The sequence below is a fragment of the Hesperophylax consimilis genome, chromosome 29, assembly GCF_061612785.1.
Source record: "Hesperophylax consimilis isolate HC1 chromosome 29, BYU_Hcon_1.0, whole genome shotgun sequence".
Taxonomy (NCBI): Eukaryota; Metazoa; Arthropoda; class Insecta; order Trichoptera; family Limnephilidae; genus Hesperophylax; species Hesperophylax consimilis.
The window spans coordinates 4,461,579-4,480,639 of record NC_142864.1 but is presented as its reverse complement, the minus strand read 5'-3'; positions in this window follow the sequence as shown (position 1 = coordinate 4,480,639).

Below are 19,061 nucleotides of genomic sequence, written 5' to 3'. Positions count from 1 at the left end.
ATATACATACCTACATCATCCCTATTAATTTTACGACCAACATTTCATTGCACTCTTAATTAGATTGTTACGTATTAAGTTTGTTGTAAATCACTTAACCCCTTGAGTCTAGACAAAATAATATCATGTTATCAAATATTCCCGATTGAGATACAATTTCAAATGGATTTGCTGTATTTTATCATATCCGAAAATATAATACTGTTTTTAAAAGCGGATGATTTACTCTTTTCAGATTTTAATATTACGAACAAACGTAATATTGTATACAAATTTAAAAAATTTCTAACGCATAAGTTTTAAAAATCGCTTACCTTTGGTTTTTTTTGTTATTAAATTTATTTACCACTTTATACGAAACTAAATGAACACATTTAGTCAAGGCGATGCCATACGTAGTAATGCAAAATCATGTGTTTTTGGTTTGAAAATTTGTTCGCCTAGAAATGTTTCAGATGCTTTAAATAAATACTGCGAGTAGAATACAACTTGGCCTTTGAAATAATCGAGTATTTTTTAGATAAGTCTTTTTATAAGCCCCAGAAAAAAATAATGTATAAGGCCTATGAAAAGTTCAAAATCTCCTACTTACGAACCCATTTTCGGTTATAATTTTATTGTATAATGTGGCAAATTAAGTTATTTATAAAATGATCGGAAAAAAATTAAATATTTATGCCTGAACATCCACAAAATAAAATAAAAGGCACTTTTTGGCCATGTTTTTTTCTTGCATAAATCAAAACAGGCAGATGTGTTAAGCGGGAATTTAAACCTTATCGCCATCTACGTAAGGGTTGTTATTGATAGCGGCTCAACTTAAAATATTACACGACATAGTGCATCGCCTTAAACAAACATCTTATAAAGATTACTGTCACTTCAATTTTTATTCTGTTATAGAATTATTTCAAATTATTCAGGAGGGTCTATGGTAAACTTTTAAATGCAAACATAAAGCTTGGTGTTCTCTCTTTCTAAATCTGTTTTTATTATAATGTCCGACTGTAATCGAAGAAGAGATAAAACTACTTTTATTGGATCGCGAATTTTCGTGACAGATATAGCACTACGTGACCCAAGGGGTTAATGCTTACATATTAGTTTTTATAAATTCTAATATTTATCCAAATTATATCACTTATAAATGTTATTATAGGTATTGCCGCCAGAGTTCACTCTAACACAGTACCTACTCATATGCAGATGGATTGCTTGCATATTTCAAACATCACAAAAGAAAATTCCAGTGAAATTGAAAAAAGTTAATTTATAGCACAATTTTTTTTTTATGGATACTTATTCAAATTCGTCGATCGTATATATTTGTTGTTTCTTTTCAAAGATAAAATACTTTTTCTCAGTGACTTGGCAAGACATCACTATTACAAGTGTATATATAATAATATGCACCAATACGCACAATCCTAAGGGTGTGTCATTTGGGTCAAATTTAATTGCGCTACCTATAAGTAGGTACTTATATTATTTATGTACAAAATTTAATTTTGTATATTATTATTTAAGAATTTGTGTAGGTAAATATACACCATTATACCATATTTGTACAAATAAAAATCATGATGTTTTCATCGTATATAAGAACTTATCATCACATTTTATATATTTTTCTTTTTTTTTTTAAGTTTTGCTTATCTGTCTCAATTTCATGAAAAATGTGTTAAAATTAAGGTTGGGTTGTTTCATGTTTAACAGGAGACGTTCAAATGCCAAAATTTCAAAATGGCGCTGATCTTCGATTTGACGGTGATCAAATATGACGAGATGTTGAAACATCCCAACCTTAATGTGTAAATGATTATGTGAAAATCATTCTTCGAAAAAAATACCTAATAATTTCTATCGAGCTATAATTCCGAATGGAAACATTAGAGCATCATAGCTCAAGATGGGAATGACATTGTGAGCTGAAAATTTAGTTTAGAGCAAGAGTTAAGTTGGACAGACAAATTTTCTATCTAGTGTAAGATTGTCCTAAACTATAAAACTAGTTCCAAGCTTCGCCACTGGGGGTGAAGAATGGCGCTATTGTCCAAAACCATACAAATATCGTCTTAGGTGTAAAACTATCCTATACAACAAACAGTAAATTGCCCAAGAGAGCATTTTTTCTGATTTCGTTTACCTTCAAGTGTGATAGAGAGATATGTTACAAGTAATGTTTTTTCTAACGTATCATTTTATGTCTAAATATGTTTGTATGTATAGGTATTTTAACACTGAAACATAATCCTAACCCCAACATTGTGACGTTTGGGATTGTTTTACACATACAATTTTAAGACAACTTCAAAATGAAAAATAAATAGATGTCTGTAATCAAAGACCCTATAATATTAATAATACCTTCGACTACTGCGTTTTGCTCATGCATTCTGATGGCAACATGTTACACTAGCGTCTCCTAGCACTTGTTTTTCTTTCATACATTTGGATTTTATGTGAAATATATTCTTTATATTACGTTATTCTCTAAATAGTATAAAATAAAGTGTCTGTTTGTGCGCTTAATTCTACTAAACTACTCAACTAATTTTGATACGGTTTTTCACTATCCTATTGAGAATTTCTTCCGGAAGGTTTATATGTTTACATGGAAATTATATTTATAGAAAGTAGAGAGTATACCAGCTAGTAAATTATAGAAATCTAAAAAAATAGCTAACCTACGTACTATCTTACTATGTACTTTTGTCTCGTGCATAAAAAAATATTAACTCTGATAAATTTTCTTGTTTGTTAATTTCTCTTTTTATGTAATGAAGAACATTTTATTTACTAGGATTTCACAAACTCATTTCAGCAACTAACCTGTAAACGTTTTTAGGAATCCTGAAAAACGACTTTGAGTGTTTTTGTTGTTTGTAATTATTACATCCGTAAACTGCACTCACGAACGTACTTTGTGGGATATTTTTATATGTCATTATTGATCAGAACACAAATTAGAAAATTCAAAACCACTATTGAAAGGAATGTCAATGTTAACATGCTACACTATTACCTCTAGCGGCCAGAGTTGTTGATACTGCAAATATTTTACTGGAGTGAATTATTATTAATATTATAGGGTTTTTGCCATAATCGATCGAGAACCTAAGACTATAATTATCAATGTAAAACTGTACCAAATATCCACATGGATAGCTTTGCACTAAAAAAACAAGGTAGAAAAACAATATTTATATGAATGTAAAACTGTGCTACGTACTTTTATACTTACAACATTACTTGGTTTATCGTTTAGGACTAATTTACATTACATTTAACCTAAAAAATGGGTTAAGTTTAATACAATCCTACTGACCCTGAAAATGAAAAAAAAAAGTGAAGAATGTCATTTATGACAGTTTTACACTAGATATACAAACAATTAAGACAATCTTTGATAAATACAGCCGGTATACAAATTATTTTGCAGTTGGGAATGTATATCGTTGTTAATTATTTATCATTAACCCAACCACTACGCACATACTATGATTTACGATTGACTCATGCGCCGATTGCCACTTCTGTAAATTTATGTTGTTTGTACGTATTTTTTTTTTTTTTTTTTTTTTACAGTATTACCGCACAAGAGTCCCAACTGCTCCCGTCTGGAGCCAGTGAGACTATGGCATCCCCAATTGGGGTATGTTGTGAGGCTGAGGGTATTGGGGAGGGGAGGGAGATGGGGAAGAGGAAGGTGGGGAAGTACCTGGCTATTCAGATCTGGTCACCAAACACGGCTAAAGCCATTTCAAGCAACGTTTCAATTCTGAATGGTGGTCTTACACCAGGGCGATACTGAGAGTATCTTCCACTCTGGAACGTGCCGCAAATATACTATATATTATTTTAAATGAATTAATTGTGAAATAACACAAATTAATCAAATAAAATTTATTTGCGCACGCCGGGTTCGAACCCGCGACCTTCGGATCTGTAGTCGAAAGCGTATACCACTAGACCACGCCGGCCGTCAAAACACGTCGGCACGTATGTCCAAATGAATGCATAAAAAGCCTATGTCGGAAACAGTTATAATGTTGTTAAAAATACTAACAACTTAAAATATTGTCGTTTGGCGTGCAATACTTCATATGTAACAATTTTTCAAAAAAGTGACATTTTAATGCCATTCGATTCGTAATCATTAGACATTGGATTGTATGCACTATCAAAATGGCGATATATGCATATTATGTACTATCAAAGCTAAAATATGCACTTACCTTGCCAAAATATATGCTTAAAGAAATTGATAATAATGCAAAAAACGAAAATATATCTTGAGATTCAATCTCCTAAAAATTGCATATCATCCGATGATGAATAGTTATCATTTTTTCTCCGATTATGTTTATGAAAAGAATGCAAAATATTCAATTTTATTGACAAATTGTTCTTGATTTCCAACGAAAATACCGCATACCATGTTGTTCTTTTTTTTCTCTTTCGTGAACAATTCGATTATGCGGTTTTGTGTGCTGACATTTTATTATTATGTTTATGATTCACTCTCTCTGTAATCCGTTGCTGAATTATCCAACAACATTTTGATAGTGCGTACAATCCAATATCTAACGATTACAGATCGAATGGCAATAACGACAATCTGCCATTATTTTTACTAGTTGAAAACACATTGACTGTTATTTATGTGTCAAATTCAGTAGTTCGCAGCGTGTCTAGACTCGCTTATATTTTTGGTACCGTAAGGGTTTGGAATGCTTTGAATTTTCTACGACGTCAGTCGTACGTTAAACACCAAACAGCACACATAACGAGACCCTGCGCAGAAAAGTCAAGTTCTAAAGGCAACGGTTTGCAGCACAGTCGATTGTAGGACTTTTCTATGCAGGATCTGAATCTTTGTTCTTGAACAAATTGTCTGGCGTAGCGAAGCTAAAATTGAGTACGGCTGGTAAAATATAACACATGTAAAAGTGTCTAAATAAATAGTATAACAAAATATTAAATTTTGGAAACAAGCCCGAACTTTTGTCTACCCGATTTGAGATATGTAGATTTTTACGCAGCCAGCAATTTGCGTGCCATTGTAAAAGGAACTAGTAACTAAACGGATTTTATTTTTACGCTCTAAATGGTGATATTACTGATTATATACTGTGCACTGATTCATTGTTACGCGGATGACAGTACAGTTCATGATAGCTTTTTGTTTGACAAGCCCCCAAAGGGCATACAAACTCCAACGGCTCGGAGGGCTTTGAAGCAGAGAATGGACGGTTATCTCGAGAGTATTTCCTCCTGGGGTAAAAATAATCTCGTCGAATTTAATGTTTCAAAGACCCAATCCTGTCTGATTACGTCTAAAAGGGATCCAAATGATAATCTAGTCTCCTTCAACGGAAGCAATCTTCCGAACAGGCCTTCCATTGGTATGCTTGGTGTAACTATAAGTGACCAGCTCAGGTACGGGGGCTCCATCGAAGCCAGAGTAAAGCTGGCCTCTCAGAAGCTGGGCGTACTGTACAGGGCCCGCAGATACTTTAATAGTACACAACTGCTGACCCTGTACAAATCGCAAGTGCGCCCTACTGTCGAATTTGGCAGCCATCTCTGGTCCGGAGCCCCTAAATACCTGAAAAAACCCTTGACTCTGTGCAGAAACGGGCGGTCCGTTTGATAGATTCCCCAATCTTAACAAACGGACTGCAATCTTTAGAGCACAGGCGTCAGGTAGGTATGCTGTCCTTGTTCTATCGGTATTACAATAGAAGATGCTCTGAGGAACTAGCATCATTGATCCCTTCGGCACCGGTGCGTAGTCGGGATACACGCCAAACGCGCGCCCAACATCTGTACACGGTTGATATTTTTCACATGAGAACGGGTCGCTTCTACGATTCGTTCTTAAGTTCAACAGCTCGGCTGTGGAACAAGCTACCGGCCTCTGTGTTTCCTCCCTCCTACAACATGGGACTCTTCAAGACCCATGTTCACTCCTTCTCCACAAAAAGACCCTCCACACAGCATCCCCAAAGGTGACATAGGCCCTGAGGGAAATTATTTTCTTCAGGGCCTCCTGTGTGGAGTTAATATATAAAAAAAAAAAAATTACAATGCGAGGTGCCTGTATACTGACCACGCCATTCCCCCTTGCTTTGCGCCACTTGGTTTGTTCCCCTCGCCCTTATGGGCAGCTCTGTCTAATCCTTACTCTGGTTTTTACAAAATACCTGTTTAATTAATTTTTAGCATGTTTAGTATGTATGCACTATAAACTGCAGCATTCACTAATTGGACGTTAGCCAGGTTTTCGTGGTTGCGGATTAGTGGAGGGTACCTACTGTTCCACTTGTATGTTGTTTTTTTCTTTTCTGAACAATGTGTTTCATATCACTTAGCAGTTTTGCGTGCTGAAAAATGATATATATATATTTAAAACACACATCGAAGAATATGATATGATATGAAGAATATGTTACATATTACAATTTTTACAATTTGTGTTTTCTGTATTATGAAATAATCTATTCTATGTTTTAAACAGCTTGTAAAAATCTGTCATGTAAATAAGTTATCCATCAGATTTGGGATTTCAATATGTATTGCGTTTGATTCTTGTACATACATACTACATACTTGTACATTTTTTACTCATTAGTTGTAAATGAAAAGACATCACAAATTGAGATATTTTTGTGCACATATTTGCAGAAATAAACTGAAAATATTATATGAAACATTTCTAGACTAATTTATTATTTCATATCATTTTCAGGGTTTTTTTAAATACATACATCTACATATTTGAATTCCGATTTTGTTTTTATTAATGAATGAATGCAAATCTTGGAAATTAAACCACTTCCCGACATCCTATCGAGTTGAAACTCGGCGGATAGACTCGTTATCGATGACAATGCATTCCATCAACTTTTGGTAGTAATCACGCGGACATATACGCATTTATCTGAAATTGGATAACACTACAACAGTTAATATATGAAATAAATGTCAGTCGTACCCAATCCTCCCCTCCCCTCCGACTCCCCGCATCGCATGCGGTTTGTCGTCTATTCTTATAGCATTCGTCAAAATGATTCTATGGAGACAACATCATTTTGGTGAAACATATCTTTACGAATGGTCGCGGCGACTGCATATTTGGTTATAACTATAAGCCTATACAGGGTGTATCGGCATGTACCCGACAAACTTTAACCAGCTATTCCTTAGCATATTTGGAGTAAAAAATCTTATTTGCACTTTGCTGTCCGGTAAAGTTTTTATTTAATAAAAAATTTATTATTCATATTTTCACCACATGTATCCACTGTTTTATCCTTTGTCAAAGTTTGAAAACCCATCTGGCAAATATTTTATTCGAATTCCGTTGAATAATGCACGTGTGTACCTATATTGGTGCACACTTACAATCACAACGAAATGGCACGGCACCATTAGTCTCATTTTTAACTATTATTATTTAGTGTGTGCGAAAGAGCGAAGACGCTTTTTGACATACTTGCTTATAACAGCTGTTGAACACGAAACGCAATGCCAATGACAGTGATGTAGTGTGGAAATTTTATTTATTTTTGTTTTTAATTGAAAAAAAAATGCTACCGGACAGCAAAGTGCCCATAACATTTTTTACTCCAAATGTGCTAAGGAATAGCTGGTTAAAGTTTGTCGGGTTAGTGCCGATACACCCTGTATATATATAAGCCACACTGATTGGCTGACTGTTGTATAATGGCAATGTTCGACACATTTTAACGTGTCGAGATGTGTCAGCTCAATACACCTACAAAAAGTGATATAATATCATGAAAAGTGATGAAACTATTTCACCTAGTTTTTGTTTCATCACTTTTAATGACTCTATATCGCTTTTTGTAGATGGGTTTAATTGTCATTTTGATAAAATATTATGGAACCAGGTGACCCGCATCCCGGCAAAGATACTTGCTTCTTTTCGCTTTGTCTTGCTTCGATTGAAAGACTGTGCGTAGCATGCATCATTGCCGCATGCTACAATGTTGCCTCGGTGGAATAGCACCATAAGATTCTGTAAGTCCCAAAGACTGACCCAAGAAGGGCTGGATATGCATGAAATAATGCCAGATGACAGGACACTGGAGTCACTAAGTGCCCCAGTGGAAGACCGAGGAGGAGGGGGTAGACTGCATGGGAGAGGAGCAGGACGGGAAGGACGGAATGAAGCCAGCGGAGATCATTTTCAGAAGAGGCCAAATCCCACCCTGGGATGTACATAGTTACATACACTGGACTCCCTTATCACGGTGCTACATTCCTTGATGTATCAAATGTGCCTGTACCAAATAATGATAGTGGATAATCTTTGTTACGATTTTTATGAAGTAGTTTTTACTTTAAATAAAATTAACCCTTACCACTCCTTTGTCGAGTGTGGCTCGACATTATATTTCTTACACCAACTCCTATGTCGAGTCATACTCGACATTATAGTAACGCAATTTCGAAAAATAATTTAAATTATCAAATGTATTTTTTTTTCTTTTAAACACTTTATATCTCATTCTGAATATTCCGAATACGCAAAATACATATATCTCGTCAAGTTTCGCCTTTTAGATAATTTTTAAAATCGTATTATTTTTAACCTTGTAAATGCACTGCGCAGTTATTTGGTTGCGACGCATGTAAGTAGGTAGGTACTTGCCTGTCTACCTGCGTAACAATAGAAAGCGCTGAGGGATTTCTCCCAACACATAACAAAGGATTCTCAAAGATATCTATTCACTTGTTATCATATAATATTTTGTTCTGTTTGTGTATTTACATTTGTTTTTACTGTCCTCCATCCAAGAAATACCACACACTGAAAAAGTTTAAGTGAATAAGGGCATATTAAGTTGTTAATTTTATATATTTCTATGTTTTTTGTGCTCTATGTAAAGAAAGAGTAATAAAAATTACATATTTTAAAATTTTTTGTTTAACTTTTTATTGAGGCCACTTTTTATCCCTTTTTTGTAAATTAATTAAGGAGTTGGTAGTAGGTAATTAAAAAAAAAAATAGGAATGCAAAGCGTTAAGATGCAATAATTTTTATTTATAGAGCGGAGACGGTTTACTATAAATAACCTGTTAACCGGGGAATTCCGTTTTGAATTACGCAGCATACGACGGGCGCGAACTCCTTCACTAGGTCGTATCAGTACGTCACGCCCGGAGGACGTAATTTCAAATTATTATTTTTTTTCATTTATGCATTATAAAAATTAAAACATCGAATTAAAAAAATAGAAACTTTACAGACAATTATAAAGATTACAAAAAATATAAAAAAGGTATTAATTACAGGAAAATATACAAAAGCACACAGATAAAAGAGAAAAATTGAGTTTAAAATATGTAAAAATTAAAAACTCAATTTCCGTGTGATATGCTCGGAAATATAAGTCCCGCTCGTTCCAGGGCGCAACATATATTTCAAGGACGTATTCATATGTCTTACCCGTACCCGATACTGTTTGCGTTTGACGTATTTATACGTCCCGCCCGGTTAACAGGTTAATATAGTTCCCGTGAGCACTTAGGCCATAGGCCCATTGTGCTATCTCCCATTTTACCTCGTTCCTTTAACAACAACCCAGTCCCTTTTATACAGTTCACCAGGGTTGTTATTGTATATGCGGCTATGTCTTCTGGTTCAACAATGTGTCTTTCCAAGTCTCATCTCTCCTCTTAAATCCCCCTTGGTTCCCTGAAGGGAAGAGAGCCTCATCTCTCCTCTCCACTCCCCTTTGGTTCCCTGAAGGCCCCACAAGGGAAGAGTTCACGGAGGTGGCCTCATCTCTCCTCCTTGGTTCCCTAAAGGTCCCATGAGGGAAGAGGGCCTCATCTCTCCTCTCCACTCCTCCTTGGTTCGCCGAAGGCCCCATGGGGGAAGAGTCCAATCCCGGTTGGTACCCTGAAGGCCCCATGATGGAAGAGTCCACTCCCCTTGGTTCCTTGACGGCCCCACGAGAGAAGAGGGCCTCATCTCTCCTTTCCACTCCTCCTTAGTTCCCTGAAGAACAATGGAAGAGTCCACTACCCCTTCGTTCCCTGAGGGCCCAAGAGGGAAGAGAGCCTCATCTCTCTTCTGCACTTCCTTTTGGTTCCCTGAAGGTTCCACAAGAAATGAGTTCATGGAGGTGGTCTCAGCTCTCCTCTCCACTCCTCCTTGGTTCCCTGAAGCGGACTTCGTCCTTCCAGTTCCCTAAAGGCCCCATGATGGAAGAGGGCTAAGATGCAACAAACAATAATGAATTTTATTTTTATTCAAGGAAACCTATCCACCATTATTTTGGAATACTTTTTTTACAAGGTATTGCATGGAAGTATCCACCGGGTAGAATAGGTAGTCCAGTGTATGATTATGAAATATTTAAATAGAATATAATAAAAAACCAAACATGATGATGCAAATACTTTTATTTGTGATATTGTTTGAAATTATTAATGTTCATCTTTACATCAAGCGTTTTTTCATAATAATACTTCATATCGCAACAATCCTCATCCGAAAAGGCATTTTTTTTATAAATATAATGTAACTCTAATATTATATAACCAAATGAGAATATTCAGATATGTACCCAGAGTCAAAATAATTTAATGCAGTGTCATTACTAATTTGACAGCAAAAAAATTATTAAATTATGAGCGGCAGGGGCGCTGTGAGAGATGCCGCCGTCGCGCTAAAACAAAAAAAAACGACCAAATTTTTTTTTTTTATTGTATAAGCACAATTTTTTTGCATTTAATTTGATATACCTACTTATATGCTGTAAGAGGACATTTTAAAATCAGATTTAGATTATTCTTCTACGTAAATAAGTACCTATTACAATAATCTACCGAATTGCGCATCTGGGTGCGGTGGCGACCCTTGATTACAAGATATTTTAAAGAAACATGTTTCAACAAATAGATTTTTATTAGTGAGATCGTTAATAATTTATGTAATAATACCCTTTTTCTGTTTTGTCCGCTTAGTTATTTATTGCTTTTATAGTCACATGATCGTTATTATTTTTTATTAGGACCCGAATGCCTGTCGCAAAAACAGGACCTTTAGAGAGTAATAATTTAATTTTTAAACACATAATAACGTTGCAATATGTAAAACACTTAGGTTGAGGTGTCTCAAAGAAATTCGAATTTAACAATGTCAACAAATGGCCGATAAGCGTTTTTTTTTTTTTTTTTAATAAAACAATATAATAGAAGCAATATAACGCATTACCTAGAAATCTGAAACTTCCGGCAACGAACAAAAAAAACATTGGCAAAAGCTCTTAAAAGCTATTTCCTCAGCAGTTTTATTAATGACTGACACATTATTTCTTTGGAACTACAAAATAACTTCTGCGTTTATTTATTTTAATATATCTATGTTGTCTTATCTTTAATCTAATGTTGTCTTTCCCGAAATGAGTTTCGTAAACTCACTGGGAATAATACATTATAACTTATTATTTTGTAATAAATAAAAAATAATATTTGAAAGGTTCTCGTTAAACACAGATTCTAGATCCATTTAAGCCTTCTATCAAATTGTAATCAGCTGAAAAACATAACAACTTGACAGTTGTACTTCTGTTCTAATCACAATTTGTTCAAAACCTGAAACGGACATACAATCGTCCTTTAACGGGGATCTTTCGAATGTCAAAAAAACAAAATGGCGTCATTTGATGACAATGTTACATTTAAATTTCTGAGACAGCCTCCATTATTTTTCTCTAAAGGTGATGTCCTGTTTAGGCTAAAGAATCCTGTTCCTAGTTATTATATTTTATTAAGCTGTGCATTATTAAATAACTACCGTTTACAGTTCTACAAAAGCTAACATTATGTTTTTGCATTTTTTATTGAATCTACAATATTTTTGTTTTAAGTGATACAATTATTGCTTTTACTTTGTGACCGACACATATTCCTACCTGAGGAATTAGATTTAATTATATTTTATACTCTGGCAATACTTTTTTAATGGCCACACTCAGAGAATGCATTCTTGCATTTCAACGGTCGGCCATATTTATCGTTGTTTTCATATTTAAAATTTGATGACCATCAAATTGACGATCGGTCCTATTTTGAATTTAACATTTCAACACTTCACATTAAATGCCGATTCTCAACCCGTTTCAGATTTTGATCCAATCGCGACATGCCATGAATCATAACAGTCAAGTCAATTCTCGGTTCATATCAGCGTTTTATCAAATTGAAAAAATGTCTAAAAATTAAAATGTCACCGATCGTCTATTTAATTGTCACCAGTTTGAAACAAATTCAATTAATTTAAATCAATTTTATAACAACCCGATACTACGATTTTGACAGTGTTATAAAAAAAAAATATTTTAGTTTAAACTTTTTACATAAATCAACTTCTAAATATTAAAACAATATTAATAATAAAAGTTTATTCCAGTTAGTTACTGTAATAATAGTGTTTGTTTGATCCCCCGTTAAAACATTTTCAAATTAATAATAAGTACTTATAACAATCAATTTAGCAATTAACAGGAAATTTTTTACAGTTTATTTCTAAGTATAATTTTATAAATAAAAAAACAATATATTGAACTCTGGATACAAATCGAACGAGACTTATTTGTGTGACGAGAGATTGATTCGTTAGGGAGAAGAATCATTTTAGTTTGATAAGTTTTAAACTTTATACGATAAATGAGATTTCTAAGAAATTTACAATAAATCAATATTCAACAAATGCAAGAAGTCTTAAGAATGTAAATTGTCTTAAATATTTGATCTCACAGTAGACATTTTACTGAAATATTTGTAAAAGATAGATTTCAAGAATCTTTAACTAAGTATTTATATTTTGTCTAAACATTTATTTATTTATTCATTAAACACTTACTAAGCAATTATAATCATGTACGATTTTAGCAAACGTACAGAATGTTTAATTTTTATTTTACTCTGTATGTTTATTTTGGTGTTTTTTTTTTTTTTTTTTTTAATATCTGTCAACAAAAATCTCCCCACAGCAACCAATCTCACCTTTAGCAATTTCAACATTATCTGCTGAATGTGACCACACGTCCAAAATATATCCCACTTATGTTAATACATCCAAAAGTTGCATTTGTAACTTACCTACAGCAATGCAAACACAGATATTTAAAGATAGGCCTCTAAAAGAGACAGAGGTCTAAACAAGCATTGGTAAAGTTTTCGAATTCCGCTTCATGCAAAGTCTGTTTCCTTTACAAGATGGCTAATATTTTGTAAATATCTCAAAGCCAAATATGGTATTGAAAAATATATTTGAAATAAGCGACAGTCATCTACAATATCAATGTTTCACTTAGGAATTTTCATGGACAATATTGAAATGCGTCCAAAACTTCTAAAACCTATCGCTATACACTGCACCTGAAGGTAGTCATGATTTAACTGAACTGCTACTGTAGTTGGTCATATCCGAAGGGTTAAAAACACAACACTTGATTTCAACTTAAATGTCTAATGAATACAACTATTGAAGTCGGAGGGTTAAAGTAAACAAGCACAAAATAGATTTTTAGTTTGGATTATTTTAATAATTTATTCGTATTTCCTAACCTTCAAACTTAACTTTGATTGAAGAAAAAATGGAACTTTAAGGCGATGCACTACGTCGTGTAATATTTTGAATCGAGCCGCTATCAATAACAGGCTTTACGTAGATGGCGATAAGGTTTAAATTCCCGCTTAACTCCATCCGCCTGTTTTGATTTATGCAAGAAAAAAACATGGCCAAAAAGTGCCTTTTATTTTATTTTGTGGATGTTCAGGCATAAATATTTAATTTTTACCGATCATTTTATAAATAACTTAATTTGCCACATTATACAATAAAATGGGTTCGTAAGTAGGAGATTTTGAACTTTAAAGCAGTTTTCATAGGCCTTATACATTATTTTTTTCTGGGCTTATAAAAAGACTTATTTAAAAAATACTCGATTATTTCGAAGGCCAAGATGTATTCTACTCGCAGTATTTAATTAAAGCATCTGAAACATTTCTAGGCGACCAAATTTTCAAACCAAAAACACGTGATTTTGCATTACTACGTATGGCATCGCCTTAATGCATCTTTTACCATCTCCCCTGATATAAATAGTTGCTTCTTGTAGTAATTAAGTTGAAACTGAGTGCCATTTATAATTTTATTGCATATTAAGCGTGAAATGGAATTCGACAAGTTTATTCAAGTGACAGAGGCTGTTGCGAGACCTGTCTAAGAGCCAGAGGAAGAAACAGGCATTGAAGATTACTGTTCCGAGACCACTTCAATAACCAGATACGTATTATGATTGCCTGAAATTCAGATGTTCTGGTGACCTTCCTGCCTGTTCTGATGCCTGGAACATATCTGCGATACAAAGCCGCATTGGATGACATTCCAAGTTGGATACAGAAGGACACGTGTCAACTCGGCTACTTAAAATTCTATTCTTTTGATATAACGTATTATTTATCTAAATTCTTTACTAAAATATCTGAAATATATTTTTTATTATAATTATTCATTTTGAATGTTAGTAACACTGTGTATAATTTTATTTTTGATTAAATTCTCACGCAAATCTGTAGAACAACATTGTAAATATTAAGCTTTAAACTTGTTGATTTGTTTAAAAATTTTGCTGCATCATGCGATTATTTGTAATACATAATATAATACAATATATTTGCAATACATAATATAATACAATGCATTATAAAATACAATATATTTGTAATACACAGTACAATACAATGTATTTGTAATACATAATATAATACAATGTATTTGCAATACATAATATAATACAATGCATTTGTAATGCATAGTAAAATACAATGTATTTGTAATACACAGTACAATACAATGTATTTGTAATACATAATATAATACAATGTATTTTTAATACATAATATAATATAATGTATTTATAATACAATGTATTTGTAATACATAATATAATACAATGCATTTGTAATGCATGATATAATACAATGTATTTGTAATACATAATATAATACAATGTATTTGTAATACACAATATAATACAATGTATTTAGGACTATTAATATAATACTTATTATGTGTTCGCTGAATTCTTCAAGAATGAGAATGCATCAGATAAAAGCTAATGAACATTGTAGATTTATAGATTGTTTAAGGTATTCGAGAAGTTTTCAAGTCAAATTTATAAATAATGTCATTTATTACAGTTACAAGTGAATTTGAAGGAATTTTCAAATATCTGAACATGATATTGATTGAAGCAAAAATCTCAAACAAATAAACAAAAAATGAACATGGCGCTTTTGATATGTCTGCTTGAAATTAAGACCAGTACACGAAACAATCTTTATTTCCATTTGTTTGTCACCCCTCCACGCTACAAACCAACTTCTCGTAAAAATATTAACAAATCAATGATTCAACAAAGATCTAAACGATAAATTACAAAAAAAATCTAAAAATCACCTCCAAAATACCTGAAAAACATACTTGATTCTGCACCTGTTGTTAACAGACCGATTGCTATCGCAATGTAGGCGTGCTGAGTCTCTTCTACAGGTATTTCAATGGAGCCTGCTCGAAAGAGCTAGCAGCATCGATCCCCTTTGCACCAGTGCACTTATGCGAAACTCAACGGACATGAGCAGAACACAGAAGATGTTGACTTCATGAGAACAGGTGGTATCTGTTTTCCTCCTTCATATAATCCGGGCCTCTTCGAGACCTGCATTAAATAAATAAATCTCTTCCCACAGCCCTTAACTTAACCCGCCACACAACGCTGTCCAACCGGGTGGCAATATAGTTTCCCCGTTTTTACACTATACAGAGAGGAGCGCTCTTGTCAAGTGTAACATAAAAAAACAATCTTAATTCAGTTGGTTATCCAAGAAGAAGGGAAATGTCTAGATGTTCGTCGGCAAATATGAAATGAGAACATGGAAATCGATAGAAAAATGTATTTATCTTAAAATAGCCTTAATAACTTGTGTGATTTATAGTTAGATCTTCAATTGAATCTCAGATTTCGTAATTTGTTAGTGTGGAGGGGCGTTAACATGTTAGTTTGTCTCTAAAAATAATTGCGCTATACATTTCCTTCAAAATATTTGATTATTTATCTACGCGTTACTCTGTAATATTTCCGTGATATTTTTAAATCATGTTTCTGTACTGGCGTATTGAACATCCTAACAAAAACGACATGTTTTGAATAATATACTTGATCCACTATCTAAAGCCTTCCAAACAATCAGATTCTTCATATTTTTCTCCAAATAATCAGATTCTTCGTATATTTCTACAAACAATCAGATTCTTCATATCTTTCCCCGAACAATCAGATTCTTCGCATCTTTCTCCAAACAATCAGATTGTTATCATCTTTCTCCGAATAATCAGATTCTTTGTATCTTTCTCCGAACAATCAGATTGTTGGTAACATTCTTTACCTCGTCCAGCAGCAAGTAACAAGTAAATTAGTAACCAAATGGCACCCAGTCTCCAGTAGCAAAATCATAGGCGTATCAGAAAATCTAAAACACAAAAACAGTCAGAAGGTGTCAGCGATCCAATATCAACGACTTTTTCTATTTTCTACATTTCTAACATTGGCCATTGAACAAAGGTTGTCGCGGTTTTTCTGACAGATCTTTTACAAATTAAACTGTATTAATTAATGTTTGAAAATTTCAAAGGTCCTCTGCAATGCTTTAAATGTTGTAATGTAAACATTACTCTGTTTAAAAAAATATTGAGAAATTCAACAAACTTCTCCCATTAAAAAAAACGGTTTTGCATTGCAATACACAACATCCCAGAGGAGTTGTAAAGTTAACAATGTTCCAGTATGTTTCAAACAATGTTGCCATGCTTTTGTGGCATTATATGACCCAGAGGAGTTGTAAAGTTAACTACAATGATCCAAGATGTTCCAAACAATGATGCTGTGCTTTTGAGGTATCATCATTAAATTATAAGTCACCCAGAGGAGTCGTAAATTTAATTTCAATGTTCCAAACAATGTTGCTTTGCTTTTGCGGTATCGTATACATTATCACAGTGACCAAGAGGAGTTGTAAAGTTAACAATGTTCCAATATGTTTCAAACAATGTTGCCATGATCTTGTGGCATCATATGATCCAGAGGAGTTGTAAAGTTAGCTACAATGTTCCAATGATGTAGATTATTGCAGTCCTCCAGAGGAGATGTAAAGTTAACAATGTTCCAATACGTTTCAAACAATGTTGCGATGCTTTTGTGGCACCACATGACCCAGAGGAGTTGTAAAGTTAGCTACAATGTTCCAACATATTCCAAACAATGTTGTTATGCTTTTGTGGCATCATATACATGATCACCATGCTCCATATGAGTTGTAAGTTAACTAAAATGTTCCAACATATTCCAAACAATGTTGTAATGCTTTTTTGGTATCATATACATGAACACCATGCTCCTAAGTTAACTACAATGTTTGAAAATGTTTAAAACAATGTTTGCTGTGATTTTGTGGCACCGCTGACATTTTAGCAATGTCACGAACATTGTCACAGCAATGTTAATGACATGTTTACATTGTTTGTGCTACTTGATGCTACTGGAGCCTCTGTACCATTTAGAATTTCACTAATGAATTTTATATCTAGTCAATACAATTTTTAAGATTTAGTAAATATATAGAAGAAGATATAGGGTACTAATTTAATTTAAGCGCATAAGCTGTGAGAAGATCAATAATTAATTCATTAGACAATTTTATATTATAAGTGTAGAAGAAAATACTTTTTTTTGATTTGTAACTTTTAGAATCTTGAGCAATCGCATTTGTCATATTTCGTTCAGTTTGCAAAACTAAAACAATCATTTTCACTATTTAATAACAGCTGAAGGGCGTATGGGGGAAGGAGATGGAGTAGAGGAAGGTTGGGAACTACCAGGTTATTCAGATCTGGTCACTAAACACAGCTAAAGCCATTTCAAACATAATTTAGATTATGAATGGTGGGTTCACAAATTCACAAATTATTGCTGTACACTGTACAATATTGTGTTTTTTTATTTTTTTAATGTGATTACCGCACAAGATTTCCAACTGCTTACAGCCAGTGAGACTATTGTATCTCCAATTGGGGCATGCTGTGATGCTGTGAGGGTTATGGGAATGGTTCTGAATGGTGGTCTTTAACCAGGGCAATAATGAGACCACATACTCGCAGCTCATCTTCTGCATTATTGTTGTAAATAAAATATTTGTTTGGGGGGAATTTGTAATGTGAGTCCCACCTGTTTCAAGCCAGTCATCCCCGATTGGGGTGGGGAGGGTAAGGAGACGGGAAAGATGAAGATTCAAATGAATTCCGTTATGGTCTGATTACAATATTTTTTGATTTTCACCTCATTTTGCAAACCTCGCTAAATATGACAGCAAAGCAAAAAAAAGACGGACTGCAAATTTTTCTTCGTGTCTTCTACAACGTCCCCGTTCAACTTTCATTACGTTAAATTTTACAGTTTTAGAGAAAATTTTTTGTAATTATTTTCTTTTGTACGTGTCGAGTCGCAGAGTGTGAAATACAACCCATTTTAGCAGTGTTTGGGAAAGCATCTACGAACCTAGTTGTTTTCTCACAAATTCTCTCAATCAATAAAACTCCGGCTTAAATAAACACTTGGACATTTATTGTGATATCTGGACCTTGAAGTTATCCTTCTATCTATGGGTAACCTAATAGACTAATCTAGTGCCATCTATGGGTGAGCTCATACATTACTATCAAGGTAATTACACCAGACTTGTAACTTTGCATTTCTTAAATATTTATAATTAAATATCTGATATTATTTGAATTGCGAACGCAATGGTTGAAAGAGTAGGAACAAATTGTTTGCAAGGCAAATTCTATAAGGCAATGTATCCTAAATGTTCCCCGTGTGTTTTATAACTAACAGTGAAACAGTGTCAGCTTTATTAAAATGTAAATACTGCGCAAGAGTCCCAACAGTCCGGGTTCA